General features: G+C 32.2%; 1 pseudogene; it reads right to left on the bottom strand.

Annotated features, from left to right (window-relative positions):
- Nucleotides 1-5,377: 5,377 nt before the first annotated feature.
- LOC120284182 lies at nucleotides 5,378-7,690 on the bottom strand (annotated as a pseudogene).
- Nucleotides 7,691-8,289: the final 599 nt, after the last annotated feature.

Below are 8,289 nucleotides of genomic sequence, written 5' to 3'. Positions count from 1 at the left end.
TTATAATTTCAAATTGATGAAGGTCAGTTTGATATTACTGATTGTCTACGAGCAAGTTCAGACATAGTAGGACAAAGGTTTGGGTTTTGTTATATTGATGAAAGTGTTGACCTTTGGAGAAGGGTTAGACGCACACACTTACTAATTTATCTCAGTGGTGATTTATGCTCCAAACGAGATATGCCGACAAAAAAACAGATTCGTCTACACGCCTAGCGGGAGGAGAATGTGTTTTATGATGAAAAGAAGAGGGATTGTGGCGGAGGTATTGACTCATCTCAGAATTATTCAGCATTCTTAATTCTTACTAAATTAAGTTTATTCAGCCCCATTAAATCAAATGATGGTGCCTTGAGTTTTAGACCTTTTAGGTATTCTGTTGATTTATTCTTTTTTTTTTTCATTTTTCAATCAAATTATAGGTTGCTCCTGTGATGGGAATGGCTCCTTCTTCACATCTGGCGGAGACAGATGCATGCCGTACAGCCAGTGCTGTTACTAAGAATGCAGCGTTTTATGTTCAGACGTATTTTGCTTGATGATGATTTTTTAGGTTTATCACACACCTAAATATTGATTCTTTGTTTGTTACCACAGTATTGTATTTTCCACTTCCGAACTTTTGCATGTATACTTCGATGGAAAAATTAATGTGAAACTTATGCATATATTTTTAGGCCATCACAGCAGATCAGAGAATTAGATGGAAAATACCTGTCCGAGACAACATGAGGTCCCTGTCTCTCAGCACTTCTGACATTGAAAGTTGAGCATCATTAAAAATACTAACAGTCATTAACTCCTCCCACTTTATGATCTGAGTCAGGAATTTTGTAAGATCACCATGACTGCTCGAATCTACATCCACTATCATCAATCTCTGAACTGTGAATGCTTTTCTTCAAGCTAAAGTGTAAATAAAGATCCAACGTTATCCATCAATAATTAAAAGTGGTATAATTAGAAAGAACTCAACAACCAAAGTGTTTCTAAAATTCATTCCTAACCACGTAGTAAATTAGTTAATGGAAAACTGTTCACTCAAAGGAAATCCCAATCCTCTACTAGATGTGTATCCTTGATTTAAAATGATTTTTTCTAAGAAGAACCCTTTAACCAAAATATAAACTTCCATGACGAAGGGAAATATTTCATGTGAAAGTAATTCGCATTATGAAAATTAACCAGCTTAAAAGCGATTTCATCTTTTCCTTCATTACTGGTTTTTCACGCGCCGAAAATGGTCTGGTGAAGTTTTGTCCTATACCTATATATATATATATTCACTAAATTGATAAACCACTAATTATTAAAAGAAGATATAGATATGCGTCAAATGCGCGCTGTTAAACAACAAACTTTCACCAGAGAAAAAGAAAACGATAACAGGAAATGAAATTAATTTGATATCTGATATTACATAATAGTATGAACTGACCTGACTAAAATTTGACTTAGTAAACCATGTTTATCATGAGTGTTCATGGTAGCAACAATGCCAGACTGTTATGTAGTCCAGCCAAGCTTTCAAAAAAATATCGTCATGTATCTATCAAAACCCAGACACACCAACAATGTTAAGCAAAAACACAACTTTTTTTTCATTTCATAAAGAGGTTATCGGTGATTTTTTTAATCAATAATTAACACTCTTTACTTTAATTCTTTAAGAATTTTAGAGTTTCATTTTAAGATTATACATTGTCAAGTCGATCTGACGTAAATTTGTTTACATTGCAAAAGTGCTTTTTTTGTTGCACACTATTTTAAAAATACTTTTGAGAGTGCTGCGTTTTTTTAGTGTTTTATGTTTGGGTATTAACAAAGTACCTATATATATGTGTAGTTGTTTGATATGATTTTAAAAGGGCTTTTAGAGGTGTCAAATTTCAAAGTGGCATTCATTGAGTTCCTTACAAATTACTATTAATAATATTAAAATATTAATGATAACACAATAATAATAACAAATATAATAATAAAAATAACCTTAATGTATTATAATTATAATTATAATTATAATTAAAATTATTATTAATTATTATAACTTACCAATTATAATAATACAATTATATTAAAACTATTACCTATTACATAATATTAATTTAATACACAATAATAATAATTATTAATATTATAGAATTATTATTATTATGAAGTGTTTTTGTTGTTTAATGCTTAGACCATGGGCATTAGCTTGTTTAGAATTGTTGAGGGTAAACTGGTAATTTACAAAACCCAAAAAGAATTTTTATGCTTTTTCGAAAACACTCTTTACCAGCTAAAAGCTTAGAACTGGCTTTTTTTAACAGCTTCTGCTTTTACAGAAAAGCTAATACAAACATCTTTTCTATACCAGTGCCACTTAAAAGCTAGTTTCTAAGAAGCCAATCCAAACAACCCCTAAACTAGTTGCCAAAGCTATTGCTTAAATCAGGATGCGAATCATGTTAAGTAATCCATTATATAAGACCTTTATTTAATATTCGACCTTTTCTATTTAATATGCTTTACATTTTCATTTAATATTGCGACGCTTCCGCTAAAACCGTAAATATTTCCATCATCTACGCACCTGCTACTTACAGACGTAAAATTAAAAGATGATACACAGAAAAAGGAGGGACTTTTCAGAAATACTCAAACCGTGAAACTGGGCGTATCAACGTAAACTTCAAAGACTATTTTTCCATTATTCGTATTTCTTAAACTTTAATCGATCTAAAATGTCGAATAATTCCAAAAATAAACGGTGTGAGATTAGTAATATTAGTTTTAACAAAATTTTGTTGATTCAGCCATTTTACTTCATTTTGATTTAGTTTAAAAGCAGGAAAATCTTTAGAGATAATGAAACTGAAAGTTTGATATATTGCATTGATTTATAAAACTCAAAAGTTAAATTAAATAAATTTAATTTTAATATGCTAAATTAAATTCACTAATTTAAATACGAAATCAAACCAAGCAAATTCAATTGATTCAACCCTCATTAGTTTATTTGATCCATAATTAGTGCAGTTTTGACGCTTTGGGTTTTAAATAAATACGTTATCCGAACTATTTTTGTTTTTTAATAAAGATGATGTGTAAATAGATTTAGAGGGAGTTAGGACATCAATATCTAAGCAAGATTATTTAAAATCTTTTGAATTTTTAACACTTCAAAAATTATATATATTTACTTTTCATAGGCTAACATATCGATTTAACCTTTTACATGAGCACACTTCTTTGCAAAATATATCATCATCAACATCATCAATGTAACTAATAGTTCCTACAAGCTGTTAAAAGTTTTTTATTTAATGTGTTCCAAAATTTCACTACTCTACCATATAATTATGAAGCTTTATATATATATATATATATATTTGATTAATAAAGATGCTACTCTAAAAAACTAAGCTTATAGAATCGACTTTAGGGTATGTTGGATCGACTTGTAGTTCCATAAAGACTTTTTCATAAAAGCTAAAGACTCTACATGATGTGAAAAGATGCGTATTAGAACCTTTTCTCACAGAGAGTTCAGTAAAAGCTGTTTCAAATCACTCAAAAGTTCGTAAAGAGTGTTTGCTGAAAAAGACTTTTAAAAAGTTTGTTTTGCTCTGTAGAAATACCAGCTACTCACTCTAACAATTAAAACAAACTCATACCCTTTAGCTCCTAGCTTTTATTAAACAACACGACTTAACTATAATAATAATAATTTATAATAATAATAATTATTATTATTATTAATATTATCTGTTATAATAATAATAATCATTGATTGTAATAATAATCATTATTATAATCATAACACATTAGGTTATAATAATTAATAATAATTTTAATTATAATTATAATTATAATTACAATACATTAGTTATAATAATAATTATAATTATAATACATTAAGTTATTATTATTATTATTATCATTAATATTTTAATAATCACTATTAATAGCGATGTATAAAAATAACTCGATGAACGCCCACTTTATAGTAATTTGACAACTCTAAAAGTCCCTTTTAAAAATCCAGTATCCAAACGAAACTTCACATATATGAATGCTTCTTTCACACTGCAGGCGTTACAAAGCATAAACACTAAAAAGACTTAACTTACTCTCAAAGTATTTTTAAAAATAAGTAGCTTCTACAAACTTAAAAGCACTAAAAGCCTAACCCAAACAAGGCCTTACATCTGAATCATTTGACAATGTATAATCATAAAAATGAACTCTAAAATTAATAAAATTAAAGTAAAAGAGTGTTAATTATTGATTAAAAAATCATAAATAACCTCTTTGTAAATGAAAAAAAAAGTTGTGTTTTTTTGTAACATTATTGGTGTGTCATAAGTTTTTGATAGATACATGACGATATTTTTTTAAAAAGCTTGTGGGACTACATAACAGTCTGGCATTGTTGCCTACCATAAAGAACCATTTCATGATAGAGACATAATAGTTTATGGTCAAATTTTAAAAATTAAAATTGATTCAACTAATGCATAATATATTATCGAATGGCTCAAACCAGCTTGTTTCATTTTCTTCTTATCCCATGTCTTTGCTTTTATGACTGTTTTTCTACATCTCCGGTGAAGATTTCGAGTATGTTATTTACTTTTTAGCCTTTTTGTTGGCTCATCTTGTCATTTTCCTCTGCTCTCTTCTTTTTTAATAAATTGGTGGTTTATCCAATTTATTCGAATATATATATATATATAGATACTACTTAGGACAAACTACCAGACACATTTCTTATTGTACATCGAAAGAACCAATCGTGAAGGGAAAAAGACAGAAATCAACACCCAAAGCTGGTTAATTTTTCATAATGCAAGTTACTTTCATGAAATATTTCCATACTAATCACTTGGAAGTTTGCTGTTTTAGTTGAGGTTCATGTGTTTACCCTAGAAAAATCATTTTGAAATCCAGAGATGATACACATCTAGTAAAGTTGGTTGCTGATGAACATTTTCATGCTTAATTTTACATTGGTTGGGAATAATTGAATTACCGAAACACTTTGGTTGTTGAGTTTCTTTCTACAATTTTATACACTTTTTAATTATTGATGGATAACATTGGTCTTTGTTATTTACTTATACAAGCTTGAAGAAAAAAAACATCCACAATTAGAAGAATTGATAAATGTTCGGATGTAAGATTCGACGAATCATGGTGATCTTACAAGTTACAAGGCTCAGATCATAAAAAATCAGAAGGAATTAGCAAAGCTATTAAGTATTTTTAATAGATGCTCAACTTTCAATGTCGAAGAATGCTAGCAAAGAGACAGGGACCTCATGTTGTATCGGACAGTGTTTTCCATCTATGAATTCTGTGTGATCTTTTCGCGGAGTAGCCCTGCAAAAATATATATGCATAAGTTTCACATTAATTTTTCCATCAAGTATACATGCAAAAGTTCAGGAAGTAGAGAAAATACACAATAATATGTCGGGTAACAAAGCAAAGAATCAATATTTTAGAGTGTGTGATAAACCCTAAAATCATCATCAAGCAAAAACCACATCTGAACGCAAAACATACTTCACATTCTTAGTAACAGCACTGGCTTCATGCAGCATGCATCTGTCTCCATGAATGTGAAGAAGGGCCATTCCCATCACAGGAGCAACCTATAATTTGATTGAAAAATGAAAAAAAAAGATAAATCCCAACAGAATGCCTAAAAAAGGATCTAAAACTCAAGGCACCATCATTTGATTTAATAGGGGCTGAATAAACTAAAATTCGTCTAAGAAGTCAGAATGCTGAATAATTCCTATAGAGATGAGGTCAATACCTCCGCCACAATCCCTCTTCTTTCATCATAAAACACAGTCTCTCCTCCAACTAGAGAGCGTGTAGACGAATCCTGTTTTTTTGTCCAAGCCATGTCTCGTTTTGGAGCATAAATCACCACTGAGATAAATTAGTAGAGTGTATTGCGTCCTATGCCCTTCTCCAAGGTCAACACTTTCATCAATATGCCGACCAAACCTTTGTCCTACTTTATATCTGGAAGCAACAATAAAGACAAATGATAATATCAAATGACCTTCATCAATTTGAAGTATAAAACACACAAAGGGCATTGTTGTTTCCATTAATGCATTTGCAAATTTATATGGATAAGTTTTTTGCATATACATTCTTAATTCTAAGATAACTTCACCCCCAACAGTTAAGCAAGAATACAAAATTCTCAGACCTATATCCATTACTTGTCTAATAGCGGAAAAAAAAAATAGCAGGTAGAGTGGTGTTTTGTTATGTTAATTTTCTTATACAGACCATACCAATGGACAACTCCAGAGGTTTGGGATCTTGCAGTATTGTATCTAAGCCTCCCTCCCACAAAAAAGCCATCAATTTGATCTCACAAAATCCATACAAGAGCATGTATTACCTACTGAATTATGTGGGATGCATTGGGGTTGAAAGCATGTGCAACATCCCCACCACCGCCTTCATTAGCACAAAATACAAATAGCTTATATAGCTATAGTATGAAAAATTTAGATATGGTCATCACCTGTAAAATCTAATATTTGGATTCAGACCAACAGCTATCTTCCCCCTAAGTTCTATATCATCAAACATACTTTTCAAGCCTGATTCCCATATAGTTTTAGCAAGAACAGGATCACTGACAGAAATGCGATCATTATCCCTGTAGGCTTCACCTTTTGCAGGACCTTGACTTCCTTGGTGCGCAAAGCCAATGGCTTCTGCAACATCGACAAAAGCCTTGGCTTCAGCAGCAGTAAGGAAATTCGGTACCTGAGACTCTTATTTAGTAATCAAAATGACAAAGATGAATCACAAATATTTGAATAATAGTTAGTCTAAACATCATCATCTACAAGGAAAACTTAGTGATATGATATCAATTTCCCAAAATTCAATTAGATGAAACAACAATTCTCTTCAACAATTCGCTTCTAGCTAAACTTGCAAATTAAGCTCACAACCCACAAGATCCAACACCACAAAACATGAAATTGCATTGAAAAAATGAAAGGAGACAGATAATTGGGAGATCAGGGGTTAGAGCCTAGAGATCTAACCCTAGTACAGTCACAAAACATTAGAGAAAAAGAAAGGAAAACTAGAGATAACTCAGTTCGAATCTGCCTAGCTTTTCATAAAAGCCCCTACTTGTAACCCTGAGGGTAACTAATGACTTTTCCACTCACTAGTCATGGAATTACTCTTTTGCCCCATGCTCTTGTATTTCTAACTCTGCCATTCCTTACTGAACTGCAACATTTCTCCCTTGCTTCAAATAATCCTTATCCTCAAGGATTGGTGGCACAAAAACTAGAAATTTAGCTTGCACATCATCATAAAACTCCCATGTTGCTTCTTCAGACAAAGAATTAGATCACTGAATTAGTAACTTGATTGTAGCCTTATTAGCCTTTTTCACCAGTTTCCTGTCCAGAGTTGCCACTGGAGTCGATTCTACCCTGTCTATTACCTTGAGATAATCAGGCCAATCAGCAGTTACCTCCTTATCCCCAACCTTCTTCTTGAGTTGTGAAACACGAAAAACATCGTGGATTTTTGCCGAGTCAGGCAATTGAACTCGATATGCAACCTTCCCAATTTTTTCTATCACAAGATATGGACCAAAGTACTTAGCGGAAAGTTTGAAATTCTTCCTTTGAGAAACTGACATCTGCTTATAGGGTTGTAATTTGATGTAGACTGAATCTCCCACTACAAATTCTCAGTCAGATCTATGCTTATCCACCAACTGCTTCATTCTGTTTTTGGCTTTGGCAAGATTCTCCTTAGATCCTTCAAAATGGCATCCCTAGCCAAGAAACTCCAATCGAGCAACTCAAACTTGGAATTAGCTGCTTGATATGGCAAATGCATAGGTGCTCCCCGACCATACACAATTTCAAATGGACTTGCCTTAATAGAGGAATGATGACTGGTGTTGTACCACCATTCAGCTAGAGGCAACCACTTTAACCACTCCTTAGGTTTCTCCCCAGTCATGCATCGTAAGTATTGTTCCAAACACCTATTGACCACCTCCGTATGGCCATCGGACTGTGGGTGATAGGCGGTAGAAAAATTCAACTGCACTCCTTGTAGTTGAAACAATTCATGCCAGAATTTGCTTACAAAACTTGGATCGCGGTCACTTACTATAGACTTTGGCAGTCCATGTAACCGATAGATGTGATCAAGGAACAATTGAGCTACCTCTATTGTAGTATAAGGATGTGCTAGTGCTATAAAGTGGGCATACTTGCTCATGCGGTC

This window comes from Dioscorea cayenensis, chromosome 19 (assembly GCF_009730915.1).
Source record: "Dioscorea cayenensis subsp. rotundata cultivar TDr96_F1 chromosome 19, TDr96_F1_v2_PseudoChromosome.rev07_lg8_w22 25.fasta, whole genome shotgun sequence".
Lineage (NCBI taxonomy): Eukaryota > Viridiplantae > Streptophyta > Magnoliopsida > Dioscoreales > Dioscoreaceae > Dioscorea > Dioscorea cayenensis.
Note: the sequence above shows the minus strand (reverse complement) of the source record. Positions and strands in the feature narration are given on the sequence as shown.